The 10,849-nt window shown below is 39.8% G+C and overlaps 1 long non-coding RNA gene across 1 annotated transcript in view; it reads right to left on the bottom strand.

Moving 5' to 3' along the window:
* Positions 1 to 6,723: 6,723 nt before the first annotated feature.
* Positions 6,724 to 10,849, bottom strand: part of LOC115864023 (uncharacterized) — a 66,599-nt gene continuing 62,473 nt past the window's right edge. Inside the window, exons 4-6 of the long non-coding RNA XR_004043772.2 lie at positions 8,130 to 8,380; positions 7,993 to 8,033; positions 6,724 to 6,788 (exon numbers count right to left, since the gene is read on the bottom strand). This is a non-coding gene — a long non-coding RNA (uncharacterized lncRNA). The remainder of the gene's footprint in view (positions 6,789 to 7,992; positions 8,034 to 8,129; positions 8,381 to 10,849) is intronic.

Here is a 10,849-nt window from a genome sequence, read left to right as displayed (position 1 = left end):
CAATAGCACATCAATAAATTCTAGTTTATCTTTGGTGGTTACAAAGCAGCAACCTTGACAAAATTCTCTGTTCTGCATTTTGACTGTATGCCAGTCAGTTATTTTCTAGTAATGGTTGTTTTCTAATATAGTCTTCAATTCATAGTATGCAGCTAGATTAGTTGAACACCACTGGCTTGTCTATCGCATAGTTTTAGCACAATTATTATGGCAGCTGCTGTCATCACAGAAAGGGGTGTAGAGTTTACTCTCCCATTGGTGACTGTATTTATACATAATATCAAAAGGCTGATTTTTGTAAAATCATTTTAAAAAACCACAACCCTCTTATAAATTGTTTTCACAAACTCTTATGTCATCAGAAAACATACTTTGGTTATATTTCACCTAATCTTGGCTGAATGGATGCAGGTAAATACAAGAAAGGCAATCTAACCTGGAGTAGGATATACTCCTGAAAGCACAGTAAAATGTCAAAGTTCTCTAGATACCTCATTACTCGTGAAAAGTTGATGGTAAGGGATCTAGGGCCACTATCTGCACCATATAATATTATGTCATAAAAAAGATAACTACACCCCAAACCTTATAACAAAAGAATGAAAACCCAAATCTGAAATATGGAAGAAAATAGAGATTTAAAGGGAGGGGTGTAGAAAAGGTGATAGGATTCACAGAAAGATAGACAAAATGAAAAGGCAGAGACTATGTACCAGATGAAGGAACAAGATAAAACCCCAGAAAAACAAACTAAGTGAAGTGGAGATAGGCAACCTTTCAGAAAAAGAATTCAGAATAGTGATAGTGAAGACAATCCAGGACCTCAGAAAAAGAATGGAGGCAAAGATTGAGAAGATGCAAGAAAAGTTTAACAAAGACCTAGAAGAATTAAAGAACAAACACCTAGAAGAATTAAAGAACAAACAAATAGAGATTAACAATACAATAACTGAAATGAAAAATACACTAGAAGGAATAAATAGCAGAATAATGGAGGCAGAAGAATGGATAAGTGACCTGGAAGACAAAATGGTGGAATTCACTGCCATGGAACAGAATAAAGAAAAAAGAATGAAAAGAAATGAAGACAGTCAACAGACCTCTGGAACAACATTAAACACACCAACCTTCACATTACAGGGGTCCCAGAAGGAAAAGAGAGAGAGAACGGACCCGAGAAAATATTTGAGATTATAGTCAAAAATTTCCCTAACATGGGAAAGGAAATAGCCACCCAAGTCCAGGAAGCGCAGAGAGTCCCAGGCAGGATAAACCCAAGGAGAAACATGCCAAGACACATAGTAATCAAACTGACAAAAATTAAAGACAAAGAAATATTATTAAAAGCAACAAGGCAAAAACGACAAATAACATACAAGAGAACTCCCATAAGGTTAACAGTAGATTTCTCAGCAGAAACTCTACAAACCAGAAGGGAGTGGCAAGATATAGTTAAAGTAATGAAAGGGAAGAACGTACAACCAAGATTACTCAACCCAGCAAGGATCTCATTCACATTTGACAGAGAAATCAAAAGCTTTACAGACAAGCAAAAGCTAAGAGAATTCAGCACCACCAAACCAGCTCTAAATGCTAAAGGAACTTCTCTGAGTGGGAAACACAAGAGAAGAAAAGAACCAGACCTACTAGAGAATGGACTTGAGGATATGGGGAGGGGGAAGGGTAAGCTGTAACAAAGTGAGAGAGTGGCATGGACATATATACACTACCAAACGTAAAATAGATAGCTAGTGGGAAGCAGCTGCATAGCACAGGGAGATCAGCTCCGTGCTTTGTGACCACCTAGAGGGGTGGGATAGGGAGGGTGGGAAGGAGGGAGATGCAAGAGGGAAGAGATATGGGAACATATGTATATGTATAACCGATTCACTTTGTTATAAAGCAGAAACTAACACACCATTGTAAAGCAATTATACTCCAATAAAGATGTTAAAAAAAAGAAAAAGAAAAGGACCTACAAAAACAAACCCAAAACAATTAAGAAAATGGTAATAGGAACATACATATCAATAATCACCTTAAATGTGAATGGATTAAATGCTCCAACCAAAAGTCACAGGTTCTCTGAATAGATACAAAAACAAGACCTATATATATGCTGTCTACAAGAGACCCACTTCAGACCTAGGGACACATACAGACTGAAAGTGAGGGGATGGAAAAAGATATTCCATGCAAATGGAAATCAAAAGAAAGCTGGAGTAGCAATACTCATATCACATAAAATAGACTTTAAAATAAAGAATGTTACAAGAGACAAGGAAGGACACTACATAATGATCAAGGGATCAATCCAAGAAGACATAACAATTATAAATATATATGCACCCAACACAGGAGCACTTCAATACCTAAGGCAACTGCTAACAGCTATAAAAGAGGAAATCTACAGTAACACAATAATACTGGGGGACTTTAACACCTCACTTACACCAATGGACACATCATCCAGGCAGAAAATTAATAAGGAAACACAGCTTTAAATGACACAATAGACCAGATAGATTTAACTGATATTTACAGGACATTGCATCCAAAAACAGAAGATTACACTTTCTTCTTAAGTGCACACAGAACATTCTCCAGGATAGATCACATCTTGGGTCACAGATCAAGACTCAGTAAATTTAAGAATATTGAAATCATACCAAGCATCTTTTCCGAACAAAACACTATGAGATTAGAAATAAAGTACAGGGGGAAAAGAATGTATAAAACACAAACACATGGAGGCTAAATAATACGTTACTAAATAACCAAGAGATCACTGAAGAAATCAAAGAGGAAATCAAAAAATACCTGGAAACAAATGACAATGAAAACACGACGATCCAAAACCTATGGGATGCAGCAAAAGCAGTTCTAAGAGGGAAGTTTATAGCTATACAAGCCTACCTCAAGAAACAAGAAAAATCTCAAATAAACAATCTAACCTTACACCTAAAGGAACCAGAGAAAGAGGAACAAACAGAACCCAAAGTTAGTAGAAGGAAAGAAATCATAAAGATCAGAGCAGAAATAAATGAAATAGAAACAAAGAAAACAATAGTAAAGATCAATAAAACTAAAAGCTGGTTCTTTGAGAAGATCAACAACATTGATAAACCTTTAGCCAGATTCATCAAGAAAGAGAGGGAGAGGACTCAAATCGATAAAATTAGAAATGAAAAACGAGAAGTTACAACGGACACCACAGAAATATAAAGTATCCTAAGAGACTACTACAAGCAACTCTATGCCAATAAAATGGACAACCGGGAAGAAATGGACACATTCTTAGAAAGGTATAACCTTCCAAGACTGAAACAGGAAGACACAGAAAATATGAACAGACCAATCACAAGTAATGAAATTGAAACTGTGATTAAAAATCTTCCAAAAAACTAGAGTCCAGGACCAGATGGCTGCACAGGTGAATTCTATCAAACATTTAGAGAAGAGCTAACACCCATACTTCTCAAACTCTTGCAAAAAATTGCAGAGGAAGAAACACTCCCAAACTCATTCTATGAGGCCACCATCACCCTGATATCAAAACCAGACAAAGATACTACAAAAAAAGCAAATTACAGACTAATATCACTAATGAAGATAGATGCAAAAATCCTCAACAAAATACTAGCAAACAGAGTCCAACAACACGTTAAAAGGATCATACACCATGATCAAGTGGAATTTATCCCAGGGACACAAGGATTCTTCAGTATACACAAATCAATCAAAGTGATACACCATATTAACAAACTGAAGAATAAAAACAATATGATCATCTCAATAGATGCAGAAAAAGCTTTTGACAAAGTTCAACGCCTATTTATGATAAAAAAAACTCTCCAGAAAGTGGACATAGAGGAACCTACCTCAACATAATAAAGGCCATATATGACAAACCCACAGCAAACATCATTCTCAATGGTGAAAAACTGAAACCGTTTCCTCTAAGAACAGGAACAAGACAAGGATGTCCACTCTTGCCACTATTATTCAACATAGCTTTGAAAGTCCTAGCCACAGCAATCAGAGAAGAAAAAGAAATAAAAGGAATACAAATTGGAAAAGAAGAAGTAAAACTGTCACTATTTGCAGATGACATGATATTAGACATAGAGAATCCTAAAGATGCCACCAGAAAACTACTAGAGCTAATCATTGAATTTGGTAAAGTTGCAGGATACAAAATTAATGCACAGAAAACTCTTTCATTCCTATACACTAACAACGAAAGACCAGAAAGAGAAATGAAGGAAACACTCCCATTTACCATTGCAACAAAAAGAATAACCTAGGAATAAACCTACCTAGGGAGACAAAAGACCTGTATTCAGAAAACTGTAAGACACTGTTGAAAGAAATTAAAGATGATACCAACAGATGGAAAGATATACCATGTTCTTGGATTGGAAGAATCAATACTGTGAAAATGACTATACTACCCAATGCAATCTACAGATTCAATGCAATCTCTATCAAACTACCAGTGGCATTTTTTACAGAACTAGAAAAAAAAATCTTAAAATTTGTAAGGAAATACAAAAGACCCCGAATAGCCAAAGCAATCTTGAGAAAGAAAAACAGAGCTGGAGGAATCAGACTCCCTGACTTCAGACTATACTACAAAGCTACAGTAATCAAGACAATATGGTACTGGCACAAAACCAGAAATATAGATCAATGGAACAAGATAGAAAGCCCAGAGATAAACCCATGCACTTATGGTCAACTAATCTATGACAAAGGAGGCAAGGAGAGCCAATGCAGAAAAGACAGTCTCTTCAATAAGTGGTGCTAGGAAAACTGGACAGCTACATGTAAAAGAATGAAATTAGAACACTCCCTAACACCATACACAAAAATAAACTCAAAATGGATTCGAGACCTAAATAAGACTGGACACTGTAAAACTCTTAGAGGAAAACATAGGAAGAACACTCTTTGACATAAATCACAGTAAGATATTTTTTGACCCACCTCCTAGAGTAATGGAAATAAAAGCAAAAATAAACACATGGGACCTAATGAAACTTAAAAGCTTTTGCACAGCAAAGGAAACTATCAACAAGACAAAAAGACAACCCTCAGAATGGGAGTAAGTATTTGCAAATGGATCAATGGACAAAGGATTAATTTCTAAAATATATAAACAGCTCATGCAGCTGAATATTAAAAAAACAAACAACCCAATCCAAAAATGGGCAGAAGACCTAAATAGACATTTCTCCAAAGAAGACATACAGATGGCCAAGAGGCACATGAAAAGCTGCTCAACATCACTAATTGTTAGAGAAATGCAAATCAAAACTACAATGAGGTATCACCTCACACCAGTTAGAATGGGCATCATCAGAAAATCTATAAACAACAAATGCTGGAGAGGGTGTGGAGAAAAGGGTACCTCCTTGCACTGTTGGTGGGAATGTAAATTGATACAGCCACTATGGAGAACAGTATGGAGGTTCCTTCAAAAACTAAAAATAGAATTACCTTATAGCCAGCAATCCCACTACTGGGCATATACCCAGAGAAAACCGCAATTCAAACAGACACATCTACCCCAATGTTCATTGCAGCACTATTCATAATAGCCAGGTCATGGAAGCAACCTAAATGCCCATCGACAGACGAATGGATAAAGAAGATGTGGTACGTATATACAATGGAATATTACTCAGCCGTAAAACGGAACGAAATTGGGTCATTTGTAGAGATGTGGATGGACCTAGAGACTAACATACAGAGTGCAGTGACTCAGAAAGAGAAAAACAAATATCATATATTAACGCATATATGTGGAATGTAGAAAAATGGTACAGATGAACCGGTTTGCAAGGCAGAAATAGAGACACAGGTGTAGAGAACAAATGTATGGACACCAAGGGGGGAAAGTGGGGGGTGGGCGGTTGGTGGTGGCGGGGAAAAAAAAAAAGAAAAGGTGATGGCAAGTTGAAACATACTCACTTGCTCAACCATTTTTATGTGGACCATGGTGGTAGCAGTTATCAGAACAAGACTAGAAATGATTTCAGCACCCCTTTTGGCACACTGTATAAGTGCAAGGCAAGGCACCTTTAAATTTAATGTGTTCATGTGGTACATATTTATACACAGTGGAATATTACTCAGCCATAAAAAGGAATGGAACTGTGCCATTTGCAGAGACGTGGATGGACCTAGAGACTGTCATACAGAGTGAAGTAAACCAGAAAGAGGAAAACAAATATCGTATAATATCACTTATATGTGGAATCTAGAAAAACAGTAGAGATGAACTTATTTGCAAAACAGAAATACAGTCACAGATGTAGAGAACAAACGTGTGGTTACCAAGGCGGGGAAGTGGGGGTGGGATGAACTGGAAGATTGGGACTGACATATATACACAACTATGTATAAAACAGATAACTAATGAGAACCTACTGTATAGCACAGGGAACTCTATTCAATGCTCTGTGGTGACCTAAATGGGAAGGAAATCGAAAAAAGAGTGGATATATGTATATATATGACTGATTTACTTTGCTGTACAGCAAGAAACTAGCACAACATTGCAAAGCAACTATACTCCAATAAAAATTAATTAAAAAAAATTGAATGTGTTCAGTGTAAATTGAAACTTTTAGTCTGAGGATTCATTCCTACATGAAGAAGAGTAGCTTCCAGCTCACTTTCCTCCTGCTTTCTTAGTAGCTGCACCCTGAGTTGCTTACCGGTCCTTCCCAGGGTTAGGTGGAGCTGCCTTTTTGCTCTTGGATCCATTCTTCCTTCAAATCCTATGAAAACACAATGCAACGGAGGATTGTGAGCTCTTGCTGCCTTTGATCTCTGAGCAAGGAAAGGTGAGTGTATATGATTAATGAGCTCAGCTGGACTTTGCCCAGTGGCCTAGAGGATGATATGGGCTCCCAAGAACATTTAGAGGAGGAACGGGGAGAGACCCAGGATGTTCTGATGGCAGCTGGTGTCTTGGAAATGTGTAGGCTTGGAGGAGATGTCCTAGCCCAGCAGGGTTGCCTGCCTTGGTGTGACAGAGACATGCTGGAGGGGGTGGCCGCCCATCCACTCACAAAGAATAATTACACCCTTCTGCTAGCTGTGTGTTCCCTCCAGTTCAAGGAAGTTTCCATTCAGTGAGGCAGCACTTAAATTAATGGGAGAAATGGGCTTGAGTGGGATACAGAGAGGGGCTTAGCTAAGAGGGAGGACCAGGTAAGGGAGATGTGCTGGACTGGGACCAGCTCTAGTTCTCCAGCTCAGAAAGACTGTCCTCACTACCCAAACCATACTAAGTTTAGACTGTAACTGGCACCTTCTTGGTAAACCGTGCAGTGTTTATGGTCCCGTATGGATTCAGTTCTTCTCAGTAAGGTTATCTTTCTTTTGAGAAACATACCCTCTTGGTGAAGGGAGCTCTCTGAACTGTGTGGGCCCAGGATGGTTGTACCAGCTGTGCCTGGGCAATGATGCCTTTTCGTGGTGAGGGACTCGAGCAGGGGCTGGATCTAGCCCACTCAGCTTGCTGAGCTGAGGCCTGGCCCAGGGCTGAGTCAGCTGAGGGAAGGAGCACCTTTGTATAATTGGCCTGCCAATTTCTAGTTTGCACAAAGCCCCGCTGAAGTGCTAGTGCTATATGAGCCCCATCCCAGGAGGGTCCAGGAGCCGTGTGGGATGACATCCTGGTGCTCACCTTGGGCAGCTCATAGGCACATCTGAATGAAGCCTCTACCTCTTTAGGCTGCCACTTACCACTCTTGTACCGGAAGAGTGACAAAACCGTGACCTTCAAGACTTCCACAAACGACTGCACTAGTCTCACTGCTCTTGACGAGGCCCCCGGTTTCCTCCAGCATGAGCTCAGAGAATAAACCCCTACCCTGAGAGGACTCTGAAGACCTGACTTTTTCTTCTGAATCCACCTTCAACAGCTGTTTGATCTAAAGTGAGTCATTTAACCCTTCACATCCTTCATTTCCTTACCTGTAAAAAGGGGATGACAATTTTCATGTCAGAGGATTGTCCTGAGGATTAAACAAGAGAATGTTTAGGAGAACATTTTGGGATGTAATATACTGAACAAACGAATGTTAGGAGTGACCATCAATCCCGTGCATCACCTTGAGATGGGAAACCAGATGCTCTGTTTCCATTTGGTACAGCGGCCATTTCAAAGTCTCATGAAGTCTGCCTAATAATGCCAGTGAGAATCGGGCCCCTCTGTTCTGGAAGAAAGGCTGCACCAGGAGCTCGCTGTTGCTGCTTTCTTGGAGGAGACTTCTTTATAGATAAATAACACCGCTCATGGGAACTTCAGAGAGAAAATCTTCGGTGTGCCATAAAAAAGATTTATTTTTGTGAAGTTAGATATCTGTGAAAAGTAAAAAGGCAAAAGATTAGGGGACAACCAAAGTCAGGAATCTGACTCTCTTTAACTGGACCTCAGAATGTTTTTGTTAGTCTTTAAGTGATAAGAATAAACATTTGAGTCAGGCGGAGACAAATTATAATCTCTTGGGTTGTGTGTTTTCCTCTCCACAATGCCAGCTGCAGCAGTCCCAAACTGCTTTCAGACCGACCTCGCTTTCAAGTCTTTCTCCAAACAATTGTAACCCTTTATCAAAATCCTCAGTAGGTGGTCCCACAACTGGGTTGATGGGCAGGTGGAATAGATAGTAACTGAACTTAAGAAATGCCCCTACCCCAAAGTATCTCCTGAGTATCCCACTGCTGATGAGTAGAAGCCTGCTATTAGCCATTACTTTCTTTAAATTAAGAAGTTACCTCCTATTAAAATCCAAGTAATGGATCTCTTCTCCTGGAGAAGTAACATATTAAAACTGTAATACCTTAGTGCGAGGGACTTGATTTAGGGGCTAGCAGACTTTTTCTATAAAGGATCAAATAGTAAATATTTTAAGCTTTGTGGGCCATAAGGTCTCTGTTGGAGCTACTCAACTCTTGTCATTGTAAGGCAGAAGCAGCCATTGAGGTAAGGAATAAGCATGGCCAGGTTTCTATAAAATTTCATTTACAAAAACAAGAGATGGGCTCCATTTGGCCCGACGGCTGTTGTTTCCAACCCCTGACTTAATTGAATCCTTTTGAAAGGAGCAACCAGCTGAGAGCAGGGGAAGGAGGACCTGATACCTGGTGTGGGGGAAGGGAGGTGACCAAAAGGGTGGGAAAATGTAGGACAAAGAGCCACAGGGAGAGATGGGCCCTATAAGCCAAACTTCATAAGAGTTAGTCCTGTTTAGGCATTTTTGACATTTTTTTTTCTGGTCGAAATAATTTGACTCAATCAGTTTGTTTACTACATATATTTCTACAATTTTTTATTTGGTAGAAGGGTGATACTCATTTTAATTGTATTTAGTATATCATTCTTACTTAGTGTATCAATTTAATAGTCACAGGACGGGGCTTCCCTGGTGGCGCAGTGGTTGAGAATCTGCCAGCAAATGCAGGAGACACAGGTTCGAGCCCTGGTCTGGGAGGATCCCACATGCCGCGGAGCAACTGGGCCCATGAGCCACAACTACTGAGCCTGCGCGTCCGGAGCCTGTGCTCCGCAACAGGAGAGGCCACAACAGTGAGAGGCCCACGCACCGCAATGAAGAGTGGCCCCCGCTCGCCGCAACTAGAGAAAGCCCTCGCACAGAAACGAAGACCCAACACAGCCAAAAATAAATAAATAAATAAATTTAAAAAAAAAAGTCACAGGACAAGGCAGTTCCCATTCTACCATTTAACAGCTTAGAATACTATTCACATGTCATGAAAATTGCTGAACATTAAAAGGGAAACACTTTTGAATACAAAAAAAAATTCTCAGACTGTATTATGCTCCCTCTCCCCTTCCTCTGTTTGCGTTGAACACTTTTTGACACTTGAATTAACTTATGGGTGGTTTGAGAAGTGAATGGTGTTCTGATTTTCTTGAAGCTGTGTATGAAAGAAGCTTTTTTCAAACAGTATTTTCTTTCAGGATCAGTGGAAGCTGATACATGGTGCTTAGTCTTAGCTGTGACGTGTTCTTGAAGGAAAAAGAGAATTATTTATAAGCCTTTTCAAGCCTCATTCAGGTGTCAGTGGGCACGTGGGGAAAAGCGCACGATATCCACAGAGCTGGCACAGCTGACTCACGCCATGGAGGGTGTGAGCTTGGGTGGTATTCCAGGAGCGGGGTAGGATTTGACTAAGACATGACTCCTCTTTGCCAGTTCCTTCTGTGTCAGACAGTGCAACATGGAAGATGACAAATTTAGAATTAGCAATGGAGCCTGCAGCTGTGGACCAGGCAAGTGAGAATCATAACCACAGCCTCTGAGAAGACTACAGCTGACCACTGGGGTGGGGAGAGGAAGGGCAGTGGGTTGTTAAATTGGTGCCTGCATGTCACTCTGAGACATGCTGGCTTCTCTCCATTGTTGGGAATAGGCCCAATGCCTTGGAGACAGTCTAATTATCTTTTTATACATTCATAAAGAAGTTTATTTTGGTAAAGTCACTCAAACTGGAATCGACTTGATTGGTTTATATTGGAAAAGTAATTTGGGGCTTATCATCCAAATTACATTAAAAATGCTGAAATGCATTCTCGCTATTACCTAATCTAGCCTACTTCTTTCTTTATCAGGGAGATGGAATACCATCCAAATTATAGGGCTTGTGTATATTTTGTGTCCCTAAGTATGACCCAGTAAGGGAAAAACTGCTTTTAAAAGGGGACTGTTAACATTCACTAGATGGTTTATAGTGAACTGGTTTCCTCCTTCTGCAGAATATTGTCAGAGATCTGAATGCAGAAAGGACAAAAGGCCCTCATCATCTGTGC

The sequence above is a fragment of the Globicephala melas genome, chromosome 12 (genome assembly GCF_963455315.2).
Source record: "Globicephala melas chromosome 12, mGloMel1.2, whole genome shotgun sequence".
NCBI classification, from domain to species: domain Eukaryota; kingdom Metazoa; phylum Chordata; class Mammalia; order Artiodactyla; family Delphinidae; genus Globicephala; species Globicephala melas.
This window is presented reverse-complemented; position numbering and strand designations above follow the sequence as displayed.